Genomic DNA, 15,602 nt, shown 5'->3' with positions numbered 1-15,602 from the left:
GACTTTTTTTTACCCAGCGCTGGAGGAAGCATGCTACAGACCAGCCAATCAGAATTACTTTTACCCAGCGCTGGAGGAGGCATGCTACAGAACAGCCAATCAGAATGACTTTTAGCCAGTGCTGGAGGATGCATGCTACAGACCAGCCAATCAGAATGGCTATTACCCAGCGCAGGAGGAGGCATGCTACAGACCAGCCAATCCGAATGACTTTTACCCAGCGCTGGAGGAAGCATGCTACAGACCAGCCAATCCGAATGACTTTTACCCAGCGCTGGAGGAAGCATGCTACAGACCAGCCAATCAGAATGACTTTTACCCAGCGCTGGAGGAAGCATGCTACAGACCAGCCAATCAGAATGACTTTTACCCAGCGCTGGAGGAAGCATGCTACAGACCAGCCAATCAGAATGACTTTTACCCAGCGCTGGAGGAAGCATGCTACAGACCAGCCAATCAGAATGACTTTTACCCAGCGCTGGAGGAGGCATGCTACAGACCAGCCAATCAGAATGACTTTTACCCAGCGCTGGAGGAGGCATGCTACAGACCAGCCAATCAGAATGACTTTTACCCAGCGCTGGAGGAGGCATGCTACAGACCAGCCAATCAGAATGACTTTTACCCAGCGCTGGAGAAACCTTTCTCTAAATGTTTAGATCTTCAATGTAAATGTTTTGATTGGTGATTTTAACACAACCACTCAAGTCAAAGACAAAACCGTTATGAAAGTTTCCATTTACCTTTTGACGGGGGTTTGATTTGCTTCAACTGATAAAATAGCCCACTAGAGTACGTAACGCCACTCAAACCATCATAGATGTGACCTTGGTGTCTGATACATCTAGGATTTGGTGTCATTCCCAATGGGATTAGGGACCATTCAATCATTTACTAAACAAAGAGAAGTAAAAAATAAAATTTTAAAAAGCTATGTAACTCAACACAATAACTGTTAAAATCTCTGAAACAATATAGCAAAGACACATGTATCGATCATTGACTAAAGTTCATTAGGACCAGGTGCATACAGCACCTTCAGAAAGGGTTCACACACCGTGGCTTTCCCCACACGTCGTTGTATTACATTTAAAATGGATTACATTTACCCCATAATGTCAAAGTGGAATTCTGTTATTAGACATTTTTTTTAAACACATTTATTCAATTAAAATCTCAAATGTCTTGAGTCAATAAGTATTCAACCCCGTTGTTATGGAAACGCCTAAATAAGTTCAGGAGTAAAACATGTGCTTAACAAGTTCAATAATGAGTTGCATGGACTCACTCTATGTGCAATAATAGTGGTTAACATAATTTTTGAATGATGACCTCATCTCTGTAGGGTTAGGGTTAGGGTTAGGGTTAGGGTGCCACCACCATGCTTCACAGTAGGGATCCTGACTAGTCTCCCAGTCCCTGCCCCTGAAAAACATCCCCACAGCATGAAGCTGCCACCACCATGCTTCACAGTAGGGATCCTGACTAGTCTCCCAGTCCCTGCCCCTGAAAAACATCCCCGCAGCATGATGCTGCCACCACCATGGTTCACAGTAGGGATCCTGACTAGTGTTGAACACATTATGTTAATTTAATCAGAGTTTTAGAAATGTAATTATTTGAGTGAGGAAAAGTGTCTACAACACACACATGTAGATATTTAATCACAATCTAAGTGAAATTCTAACTATGTTTCAATTTGAATTCTAATCCAAATGCCATTTAAATTCTTTCGGAGCAGGTTTACATATTGAGTGATTTCTAGATGCGTGTAGCACACGGAACGTTTTGAATGGCTTTTGTTTCCTTTGTTGGTGGGTGAAATAATAATGCGGCACCGCCTGTAATTCTGTACGTCTAGTGTTATTTCTGAACGGCTGATATTTTGAGACAATCTGCGCGTCGTCGTTGTAAGCTCAGAGTGAATGAAATGCGTGTTTATGTTATTAGACTGTATTGAATGTCAGGTGTTGGAAGTGTTTCATTTAAATGTGCCTCGTTTAGCTAGCGTCGTTGTTAGTGAGTTAGTTAGTTATTTAGTTAGTTAGTTAGTCTGCCCCTGGACCTGGCCAAGTCATTCATTATCAGAGTAGCTAGCATCAAGCTAGCTGTTTCTAGCAGGTTCCCTCCCACCCATTCAGTTACGTTTGTCAGAAGTTCCCACCGTAGAGAAAAGGCTAGTTTATTTGACCAAATGAAAACATGTTTACCAGACACACGTCTTGGCAGCATTTTCATTGACAGCTTCTGGCTAGAAAAGTTAGCTAACTACCACTGGGAAAGGCGAGTGACCGCTAACAGTTATAAGTAACGTTGGCTACTATAACTGCAGGGCATAACAACATACATTTTTAGCCACACCGACCAAGAAGATTGTGTTTCTAAGAACCATTTATGATGTCTCTTGTTGACATAATGAATACAGGGTCGTCAACACACCTTGGTCGGTCGCTATGGCGACGTCACTTGGTGCTTTTCCCAGCTATGAGGCGGATTGCTGCTACAACAGCTCACTGTGATGCTGGAGAGGACACTTTGCTGAGCTGCAGATGGCCTCTGGCTGAGGGTTGCTGTTGTCCTCGTCTTTTAGTTCTGTGTTCCCGGGACAGGCTGTGTTTTACCTGTCTAACAGATAACGGCTTTATTTCACCTGTCTAACAGATAACAGAGACAGACTTTATTTCACCTGAAATACAGCCCATTTGGTAGTTTAAGCTCTTAAAAGTGTGTGTGTGTGTGTGTGTGTGTGTGTGTGTGTGTGTGTGTGTGTGTGTGTGTGTGTGTGTGTGTGTGTGTGTGTGTGTGTGTGTGTGTGTGTGTGTTTTCCCCAGGTGTGCTGCAGGCAGGTAGATGACATGCAGGGTGAGCCATGGACCAGATCACCTTCCATTATGACACGGTGCTGTCTGACGTTCACCTGTTGCTGCCCAACTCGCCACCTCATGGCACGCCTCAACCGCGTAGGACAACCAGGTACTGGAGGGGTGTGGGTGTGTGAAATGACACAAAATTAAATTATGAAAATGTTTTAATTTAGTTTCAATGTAGGTCTTTCCTGAATGTGAACGGAACTGTGTCCCAATCCTCTATTGCTGTGTTTACACAGGAAGCACAGTTCTGGTAGTTTTCCCCCCAATAATTGGTCTTTTTACCAATCACATCAGATCTTTCACGTCCGATCTGTTTCAGAGCTGATCTGATTGGTCAAAATAGCAATGAGTGAAAACAAGATCAGAATTGGGGTGCCTGTCTAAACGCAGCCTGTGTGTTTAGTGTTCATCTCCCGGTTCAGAATCCTGTGGGACGGAACGAAGCAGCGCACCTGTGACCTCGGTTCCCCCTGCAGAGGGAAGAGTTAGACCGCACACCCAGGAGGAGAGTGGAAGGGGAGATGCTAAGGAGAGTGAGACTGGGGCTGACGGAGGAGTGGACAGGGATGAGGACGGAGGGGCTGACGGAGGAGTGGACAGGGATGAGGACCGAGGGGCTGACGGAGGAGTGAACAGGGGTAGACAGGGATGAGGACGGAGGGGTAGAACCACCCCTGGATGAAGATGGAGATTTAGAGGTACCACGCAGGTCAGTCAAACATCACCACAGTCAAACCTTCCCTTCTACATCTCACCTCCACATCACCACAGTTATTACAGTCAAACCTTCCCTTCTACATCTCACCTCCACATCACCACAGTTATTACAGTCAAACCTTCCCTTCTACATCTCACCTCCACATCACCACAGTTATTACAGTCAAACCTTCCCTTCTACATCTCACCTCCACATCACCACAGTTATTACAGTCAAACCTTCCCTTCTACATCTCACCTCCACATCACTACAGTTATTACAGTCAAACCTTCCCTTCTACATCTCACCTCCACATCACCACAGTTATTACAGTCAAACCTTCCCTTCTACATCTCACCTCCACATCACCACAGTTATTACAGTCAAACCTTCCCTTCTACATCTCACCTCCACATCACCACAGTTATTACAGTCAAACCTTCCCTTCTACATCTCACCTCCACATCACCACAGTTATTACAGTCAAACCTTCCCTTCTACATCTCACCTCCACATCACCACAGTTATTACAGTCAAACCTTCCCTTCTACATCTCACCTCCACATCACCACAGTTATTACAGTCAAACCTTCCCTTCTACATCTCACCTCCACATCACCACAGTTATTACAGTCAAACCTTCCCTTCTACATCTCACCTCCACATCACCACAGTTATTACAGTCAAACCTTCCCTTCTACATCTCACCTCCACATCACCACAGTTATTACAGTCAAACCTTCCCTTCTACATCTCACCTCCACATCACCACAGTTATTACAGTCAAACCTTCCCTTCTACATCTCACCTCCACATCACCACAGTTATTACAGTCAAACCTTCCCTTCTACATCTCACCTCCACATCACCACAGTTATTACAGTCAAACCTTCCCTTCTACATCTCACCTCCACATCACCACAGTTATTACAGTCAAACCTTCCCTTCTACATCTCACCTCCACATCACCACAGTTATTACAGTCAAACCTTCCTTCTACATCTCACCTCCACATCACCACAGTTATTACAGTCAAACCTTCCCTTCTACATCTCACCTCCACATCACCACAGTTATTACAGTCAAACCTTCCCTTCTACATCTCACCTCCACATCACCACAGTTATTACAGTCAAACCTTCCCTTCTACATCTCACCTCCACATCACCACAGTTATTACAGTCAAACCTTCCCTTCTACATCTCACCTCCACATCACCACAGTTATTACAGTCAAACCTTCCTTCTACATCTCACCTCCACATCACCACAGTTATTACAGTCAAACCTTCCCTTCTACATCTCACCTCCACATCACCACAGTTATTACAGTCAAACCTTCCCTTCTACATCTCACCTCCACATCACCACAGTTATTACAGTCAAACCTTCCCTTCTACATCTCACCTCCACATCACCACAGTTATTACAGTCAAACCTTCCCTTCTACATCTCACCTCCACATCACCACAGTTATTACAGTCAAACCTTCCCTTCTACATCTCACCTCCACATCACCACAGTTATTACAGTCAAACCTTCCCTTCTACATCTCACCTCCACATCACCACAGTTATTACAGTCAAACCTTCCCTTCTACATCTCACCTCCACATCACCACAGTTATTACAGTCAAACCTTCCCTTCTACATCTCACCTCCACATCACCACAGTTATTACAGTCAAACCTTCCCTTCTACATCTCACCTCCACATCACCACAGTTATTACAGTCAAACCTTCCTTCTACATCTCACCTCCACATCACCACAGTTATTACAGTCAAACCTTCCCTTCTACATCTCACCTCCACATCACCACAGTTATTACAGTCAAACCTTCCCTCTGTGTTGTACTGCCTTCATTTGATTGTTGTCCTGTAGATGTTTTATGGCCAGTGGGTCAATAGAATGGTAGAATACACCAAGGTCCAATATACAAATGTGGTTGTGCATCGGCAGGGTTTCTGTTCTTATGACAGCCACTGACAGTCACTCAATTATCTCTCTCAGCATTATTTAGAAATGTGTTTGTGCATCAGCAGTGTTTCTCTTCTTGTGACAGTCACTCAATTATCTCTCTCGGCATTATTTAGAAATGTGGTTGTACATCAGCAGTGTTTTAGTTATATGACAGTCACTCAATTATCTTCTCAGTTATTTGGTACTTGTTTTTTTGAGTTATATTTGGTGAGTTAGTTATATTGGTGAGTTAGTTATATTGGTGAGTTAGTTATATTGGTCAGTTAGTTATATTGGTCAGTTAGTTATATTGGTCAGTTAGTTATATTGGTGAGTTAGTTATATTGGTCAGTTAGTTATATTGGTCAGTTAGTTATATTGGTGAGTTAGTTATATTGGTGAGTTAGTTATATTGGTCAGTTAGTTATATTGGTCAGTTAGTTATATTGGTCAGTTAGTTATATCGGTCAGTTAGTTATATCGGTCAGTTAGTTATATCGGTCAGTTAGTTATATCGGTCAGTTAGTTATATCGGTCAGTTAGTTATATTGGTGAGTTAGTTATATTGGTGAGTTAGTTATATTGGTCAGTTAGTTATATTGGTCAGTTAGTTATATTGGTCAGTTAGTTATATTGGTGAGTTAGTTATATTGGTGAGTTAGTTATATTGGTCAGTTAGTTATATTGGTCAGTTAGTTATATTGGTCAGTTAGTTATATTGGTCAGTTAGTTATATTGGTGAGTTAGTTATATTGGTCAGTTAGTTATATCGGTCAGTTAGTTATATTGGTCAGTTAGTTATATTGGTGAGTTAGTTATATTGGTCAGTTAGTTATATTGGTCAGTTAGTTATATTGGTCAGTTAGTTATATTGGTGAGTTAGTTATATTGGTGAGTTAGTTATATCGGTGAGTTAGTTATATCGGTGAGTTAGTTATATTGGTGAGTTAGTTATATCGGTCAGTTAGTTATATCGGTCAGTTAGTTATATTGGTGAGTTAGTTATATTGGTCAGTTAGTTATATTGGTCAGTTAGTTATATTGGTCAGTTAGTTATATTGGTGAGTTAGTTATATTGGTCAGTTAGTTATATTGGTCAGTTAGTCTAGATAGGACAGCTTTGTAAACTTGTAGTATATCAATGGTTGAATTGCCTGTCAGTCTGAGGAGCATGACTAACGCTATTGATTTTGTTCAGTCAATCTCACTCAGATATCATATTAAAAACAGTAGACAGTTCTTATACCCTGTAGCAGAATGTTGTAGAATTGCAGCAAAGTAGTAATAAAATAAACAGCTAAATCTCTCCGCCACTTTTTTATGGCCCATTTCCCATCAGTTTCCCATCCCTGTTCCAGACTATTGTAGATGTTATACCTGTCAGTCTGAGATAGAGACATGACTAACTATTGTAGATGTTATACCTGTCAGTCTGAGATAGAGACATGACTAACTATTGTAGATGTTATACCTGTCAGTCTGAGATAGAGACATTACTAACTATTGTAGATGTTATACCTGTCAGTCTGAGATAGAGACATTACTAACTATTGTAGATGTTATACCTGTCAGTCTGAGATAGAGACATTACTAACTATTGTAGATGTTATACCTGTCAGTCTGAGATAGAGACATGACTAACTATTGTAGATGTTATACCTGTCAGTCTGAGATAGAGACATGACTAACTACTAACTATTGTAGATGTTATACCTGTCAGTCTGAGATAGAGACATGACTAACTATTGTAGATGTTATACCTGTCAGTCTGAGATAGAGACATGACTAACTATTGTAGATGTTATACCTGTCAGTCTGAGATAGAGACATACTAACTATTGTAGATGTTATACCTGTCAGTCTGAGATAGAGACATGACTAACTATTGTAGATGTTATACCTGTCAGTCTGAGATAGAGACATTACTAACTATTGTAGATGTTATACCTGTCAGTCTGAGATAGAGACATGACTAACTAACTATTGTAGATGTTATACCTGTCAGTCTGAGATAGAGACATGACTAACTATTGTAGATGTTATACCTGTCAGTCTGAGATAGAGACATGACTAACTATTGTAGATGTTATACCTGTCAGTCTGAGATAGAGACATGACTAACTAACTATTGTAGATGTTATACCTGTCAGTCTGAGATAGAGACATGACTAACTATTGTAGATGTTATACCTGTCAGTCTGAGATAGAGACATTACTAACTATTGTAGATGTTATACCTGTCAGTCTGAGATAGAGACATGACTAACTATTGTAGATGTTATACCTGTCAGTCTGAGATAGAGACATGACTAACTATTGTAGATGTTATACCTGTCAGTCTGAGATAGAGACATGACTAACTATTGTAGATGTTATACCTGTCAGTCTGAGATAGAGACATGACTAACTAACTATTGTAGATGTTATACCTGTCAGTCTGAGATAGAGACATGACTAAACTATTGTAGATGTTATACCTGTCAGTCTGAGATAGAGACATGACTAACTATTGTAGATGTTATACCTGTCAGTCTGAGATAGAGACATGACTAACTAACTATTGTAGATGTTATACCTGTCAGTCTGAGATAGAGACATGACTAACTAACTATTGTAGATGTTATACCTGTCAGTCTGAGATAGAGACATGACTAACTAACTATTGTAGATGTTATACCTGTCAGTCTGAGATAGAGACATGACTAACTATTGTAGATGTTATACCTGTCAGTCTGAGATAGAGACATGACTAACTAACTATTGTAGATGTTATACCTGTCAGTCTGACATAGAGACATGACTAACTAACTATTGTAGATGTTATACCTGTCAGTCTGAGATAGAGACATGACTAACTATTGTAGATGTTATACCTGTCAGTCTGAGATAGAGACATGACTAACTAACTATTGTAGATGTTATACCTGTCAGTCTGAGATAGAGACATGACTAACTAACTATTGTAGATGTTATACCTGTCAGTCTGAGATAGAGACATGACTAACTATTGTAGATGTTATACCTGTCAGTCTGAGATAGAGACATGACTAACTAACTATTGTAGATGTTATACCTGTCAGTCTGAGATAGAGACATGACTAACTGTTGTAGATGTTATACCTGTCAGTGATAGAGACATAGATGTTATACCTGTCAGTCTGAGATAGAGACATGACTAACTATTGTAGATGTTATACCTGTCAGTCTGAGATAGAGACATGACTAACTATTGTAGATGTTATACCTGTCAGTCTGAGATAGAGACATGACTAACTATTGTAGATGTTATACCTGTCAGTCTGAGATAGAGACATGACTAACTAACTATAGTAGATGTTATACCTGTCAGTCTGAGATAGAGACATGACTAACTAACTATAGTAGATGTTATACCTGTCAGTCTGAGATAGAGACATGACTAACTATTGTAGATGTTATACCTGTCAGTCTGAGATAGACATGACTAACTATAGTAGATGTTATACCTGTCAGTCTGAGATAGAGACATGACTAACTAACTATTGTAGATGTTATACCTGTCAGTCTGAGATAGAGACATGACTAACTAACTATTGTAGATGTTATACCTGTCAGTCTGAGATAGAGACATGACTAACTATTGTAGATGTTATACCTGTCAGTCTGAGATAGAGACATGACTAACTAACTATTGTAGATGTTATACCTGTCAGTCTGAGATAGACATGACTAACTATTGTAGACTATAGTAGATAGAGACATGACTATACCTATACCTGTCAGTCTGAGATAGAGACATGACTAACTATAGTAGATGTTATACCTGTCAGTCTGAGATAGACATGACTAACTAACTATTGTAGATGTTATACCTGTCAGTCTGAGATAGAGACATGACTAACTATTGTAGATGTTATACCTGTCAGTCTGAGATAGAGACATGACTAACTATTGTAGATGTTATACCTGTCAGTCTGAGATAGAGACATGACTAACTATTGTAGATGTTATACCTGTCAGTCTGAGATAGAGACATGACTAACTATTGTAGATGTTATACCTGTCAGTCTGAGATAGAGACATTACCTAGTCTGAGATAGAGACATAACTATTGTAGATGTTATACCTGTCAGTCTGAGATAGAGACATGACTACTAACTATTGTAGATGTTATACCTGTCAGTCTGAGATAGAGACATGACTAACTATTGTAGATGTTATACCTGTCAGTCTGAGATAGAGACATTACTAACTATTGTAGATGTTATACCTGTCAGTCTGAGATAGAGACATGACTAACTATTGTAGATGTTATACCTGTCAGTCTGAGATAGAGACATGACTAACTAACTATTGTAGATGTTATACCTGTCAGTCTGAGATAGAGACATGACTAACTAACTATTGTAGATGTTATACCTGTCAGTCTGAGATAGAGACATGACTAACTATTGTAGATGTTATACCTGTCAGTCTGAGATAGAGACATGACTAACTATTTGTAGATGTTATACCTGTCAGTCTGAGATAGAGACATGACTAACTAACTATTGTAGATGTTATACCTGTCAGTCTGAGATAGAGACATGACTAACTAACTATTGTAGATGTTATACCTGTCAGTCTGAGATAGAGACATTACTAACTATTGTAGATGTTATACCTGTCAGTCTGAGATAGAGACATGACTAACTAACTTGTAGATGTTATACCTGTCAGTCTGAGATAGAGACATGACTAACTATTGTAGATGTTATACCTGTCAGTCTGAGATAGAGACATGACTAACTAACTATTGTAGATGTTATACCTGTCAGTCTGAGATAGAGACATGACTAACTATTGTAGATGTTATACCTGTCAGTCTGAGATAGAGACATGACTAACTAACTATAGTAGATGTTATACCTGTCAGTCTGATGTTATACCTGTCAGTCTGAGATAGACATGACATAACTAACTATTGTAGATGTTATACCTGTCAGTCTGAGATAGAGACATGACTAACTATTGTAGATGTTATACCTGTCAGTCTGAGATAGAGACATGACTAACTAACTATTGTAGATGTTATACCTGTCAGTCTGAGATAGAGACATGACTAACTAACTATTGTAGATGTTATACCTGTCAGTCTGAGATAGAGACATGACTAACTATTGTAGATGTTATACCTGTCAGTCTGAGATAGAGACATGACTAACTATTGTAGATGTTATACCTGTCAGTCTGAGATAGAGACTAACTAACTATTGTAGATGTTATACCTGTCAGTCTGAGATAGAGACATGACTAACTATTGTAGATGTTATACCTGTCAGTCTGAGATAGAGACATGACTAACTAACTATTGTAGATGTTATACCTGTCAGTCTGAGATAGAGACATGACTAACTATTGTAGATGTTATACCTGTCAGTCTGAGATAGAGACATGACTAACTATATGTAGATGTTATACCTGTCAGTCTGAGATAGAGACATGACTAACTATTGTAGATGTTATACCTGTCAGTCTGAGATAGAGACATGACTAACTATTGTAGATGTTATACCTGTCAGTCTGAGATAGAGACATGACTAACTATTGTAGATGTTATACCTGTCAGTCTGAGATAGAGACATGACTAACTATTGTAGATGTTATACCTGTCAGTCTGAGATAGAGACATGACTAACTAACTATTGTAGATGTTATACCTGTCAGTCTGAGATAGAGACATGACTAACTATTGTAGATGTTATACCTGTCAGTCTGAGATAGAGACATGACTAACTATTGTAGATGTTATACCTGTCAGTCTGAGATAGAGACATGACTAACTATTGTAGATGTTATACCTGTCAGTCTGAGATAGAGACATGACTAACTAAGATGTTATACCTTAGAGACATGTAGATGTTATACCTGTCAGTCTGAGATAGAGACATGACTAACTATTGTAGATATTGTAGATAGAGACATGACTAACTTATTGTAGATGTTATACCTGTCAGTCTGAGATAGAGACATGACTAACTATTGTAGATGTTATACCTGTCAGTCTGAGATAGAGACATGACTAACTATATGTAGATGTTATACCTGTCAGTCTGAGATAGAGACATGACTAACTATTGTAGATGTTATACCTGTCAGTCTGAGATAGAGACATGACTAACTAACTATTGTAGATGTTATACCTGTCAGTCTGAGATAGAGACATGACTAACTATTGTAGATGTTATACCTGTCAGTCTGAGATAGAGACATGACTAACTATTGTAGATGTTATACCTGTCAGTCTGAGATAGAGACATTACTAACTATTGTAGATGTTATACCTGTCAGTCTGAGATAGAGACATGACTAACTAACTATTGTAGATGTTATACCTGTCAGTCTGAGATAGAGACATGACTAACTAACTATTGTAGATGTTATACCTGTCAGTCTGAGATAGAGACATTACTAACTATTGTAGATGTTATACCTGTCAGTCTGAGATAGAGACATGACTAACTAACTATTGTAGATGTTATACCTGTCAGTCTGAGATAGAGACATTACTAACTATTGTAGATGTTATACCTGTCAGTCTGAGATAGAGACATGACTAACTATTGTAGATGTTATACCTGTCAGTCTGAGATAGAGACATGACTAACTAACTATTGTAGATGTTATACCTGTCAGTCTGAGATAGAGACATGACTAACTATTGTAGATGTTATACCTGTCAGTCTGAGATAGAGACATGACTAACTAACTATTGTAGATGTTATACCTGTCAGTCTGAGATAGAGACATGACTAACTATTGTAGATGTTATACCTGTCAGTCTGAGATAGAGACATGACTAACTAACTATTGTAGATGTTATACCTGTCAGTCTGAGATAGAGACATGACTAACTAACTATTGTAGATGTTATACCTGTCAGTCTGAGATAGAGACATGACTAACTATTGTAGATGTTATACCTGTCAGTCTGAGATAGAGACATGACTAACTATTGTAGATGTTATACCTGTCAGTCTGAGATAGAGACTAACTAACTATTGTAGATGTTATACCTGTCAGTCTGAGATAGAGACATGACTAACTAACTATTGTAGATGTTATACCTGTCAGTCTGAGATAGAGACATGACTAACTAACTATTGTAGATGTTATACCTGTCAGTCTGAGATAGAGACATGACTAACTATTGTAGATGTTATACCTGTCAGTCTGAGATAGAGACATTACTAACTATTGTAGATGTTATACCTGTCAGTCTGAGATAGAGACATGACTAACTATTGTAGATGTTATACCTGTCAGTCTGAGATAGAGACATGACTAACTAACTATTGTAGATGTTATACCTGTCAGTCTGAGATAGAGACATGACTAACTATTGTAGATGTTATACCTGTCAGTCTGAGATAGAGACATGACTAACTAACTATTGTAGATGTTATACCTGTCAGTCTGAGATAGAGACATGACTAACTATTGTAGATGTTATACCTGTCAGTCTGAGATAGAGACATTACTAACTATTGTAGATGTTATACCTGTCAGTCTGAGATAGACATGACTAACTATTGTAGATGTTATACCTGTCAGTCTGAGATAGAGACATGACTAACTATTGTAGATGTTATACCTGTCAGTCTGAGATAGAGACATTACTAACTATTGTAGATGTTATACCTGTCAGTCTGAGATAGAGACATTACTAACTAACTATTGTAGATGTTATACCTGTCAGTCTGAGATAGAGACATGACTAACTATTGTAGATGTTATACCTGTCAGTCTGAGATAGAGACATGACTAACTATTGTAGATGTTATACCTGTCAGTCTGAGATAGAGACATGACTAACTAACTATTGTAGATGTTATACCTGTCAGTCTGAGATAGAGACATTACTAACTATTGTAGATGTTATACCTGTCAGTCTGAGATAGAGACATTACTAACTATTGTAGATGTTATACCTGTCAGTCTGAGATAGAGACATGACTAACTAACTATTGTAGATGTTATACCTGTCAGTCTGAGATAGACATGACTAACTAACTATTGTAGATGTTATACCTGTCAGTCTGAGATAGAGACATGACTAACTAACTATTGTAGATGTTATAGCTGTCAGTCTGAGATAGAGACATGACTAACTAACTATTGTAGATGTTATACCTGTCAGTCTGAGATAGAGACATTACTAACTATTGTAGATGTTATACCTGTCAGTCTGAGATAGAGACATGACTAACTAACTATTGTAGATGTTATACCTGTCAGTCTGAGATAGAGACATGACTAACTAACTATTGTAGATGTTATACCTGTCAGTCTGAGATAGAGACATGACTAACTAACTATTGTAGATGTTATACCTGTCAGTCTGAGATAGAGACATGACTAACTATTGTAGATGTTATACCTGTCAGTCTGAGATAGAGACATGACTAACTATAGTAGATGTTATACCTGTCAGTCTGAGATAGAGACATGACTAACTATTGTAGATGTTATACCTGTCAGTCTGAGATAGAGACATGACTAACTAACTATAGTAGATGTTATACCTGTCAGTCTGAGATAGAGACATGACTAACTATTGTAGATGTTATACCTGTCAGTCTGAGATAGAGACATGACTAACTAACTATTGTAGATGTTATACCTGTCAGTCTGAGATAGAGACATGACTAACTATTGTAGATGTTATACCTGTCAGTCTGAGATAGAGACATGACTAACTATTGTAGATGTTATACCTGTCAGTCTGAGATAGAGACATTACTAACTATTGTAGATGTTATACCTGTCAGTCTGAGATAGAGACATGACTAACTATTGTAGATGTTATACCTGTCAGTCTGAGATAGAGACATGACTAACTATAGTAGATGTTATACCTGTCAGTCTGAGATAGAGACATGACTAACTATAGTAGATGTTATACCTGTCAGTCTGAGATAGAGACATGACTAACTATAGTAGATGTTATACCTGTCAGTCTGAGATAGAGACATGACTAACTATTGTAGATGTTATACCTGTCAGTCTGAGATAGAGACATGACTAACTAACTATTGTAGATGTTATACCTGTCAGTCTGAGATAGAGACATGACTAACTATAGTAGATGTTATACCTGTCAGTCTGAGATAGAGACATGACTAACTATAGTAGATGTTATACCTGTCAGTCTGAGATAGAGACATGACTAACTATTGTAGATGTTATACCTGTCAGTCTGAGATAGAGACATGACTAACTATAGTAGATGTTATACCTGTCAGTCTGAGATAGAGACATGACTAACTAACTATTGTAGATGTTATACCTGTCAGTCTGAGATAGAGACATGACTAACTAACTATTGTAGATGTTATACCTGTCAGTCTGAGATAGAGACATTACTAACTATTGTAGATGTTATACCTGTCAGTCTGAGATAGAGACATTACTAACTAACTATTGTAGATGTTATACCTGTCAGTCTGAGATAGAGACATGACTAACTATTGTAGATGTTATACCTGTCAGTCTGAGATAGAGACATGACTAACTAACTATTGTAGATGTTATACCTGTCAGTCTGAGATAGAGACATGACTAACTATTGTAGATGTTATACCTGTCAGTCTGAGATAGAGACATTACTAACTATTGTAGATGTTATACCTGTCAGTCTGAGATAGAGACATTACTAACTATTGTAGATGTTATACCTGTCAGTCTGAGATAGAGACATGACTAACTAACTATTGTAGATGTTATACCTGTCAGTCTGAGATAGACATGACTAACTAACTATTGTAGATGTTATACCTGTCAGTCTGAGACAGAGACATGACTAACTATTGTAGATGTTATACCTGTCAGTCTGAGATAGAGACATGACTAACTATTGTAGATGTTATACCTGTCAGTCTGAGATAGAGACATGACTAACTATTGTAGATGTTATACCTGTCAGTCTGACATAGAGACATTACTAACTATTGTAGATGTTATACCTGTCAGTCTGAGATAGAGACATTACTAACTATTGTAGATGTTATACCTGTCAGTCTGAGATAGAGACATGACTAACTATTGTAGATGTTATA

General features: G+C 38.5%; 1 pseudogene; it reads left to right on the top strand.

The window, feature by feature from the left end:
• The first annotated feature begins 1,839 nt into the window (after positions 1-1,839).
• LOC124025147 overlaps positions 1,840-15,602 on the top strand; it is a 20,603-nt pseudogene continuing 6,840 nt past the window's right edge.

The sequence above is a fragment of the Oncorhynchus gorbuscha genome, unplaced genomic scaffold (assembly GCF_021184085.1).
Source record: "Oncorhynchus gorbuscha isolate QuinsamMale2020 ecotype Even-year unplaced genomic scaffold, OgorEven_v1.0 Un_scaffold_2201, whole genome shotgun sequence".
NCBI lineage: Eukaryota > Metazoa > Chordata > Actinopteri > Salmoniformes > Salmonidae > Oncorhynchus > Oncorhynchus gorbuscha.
This window is presented reverse-complemented; position numbering and strand designations above follow the sequence as displayed.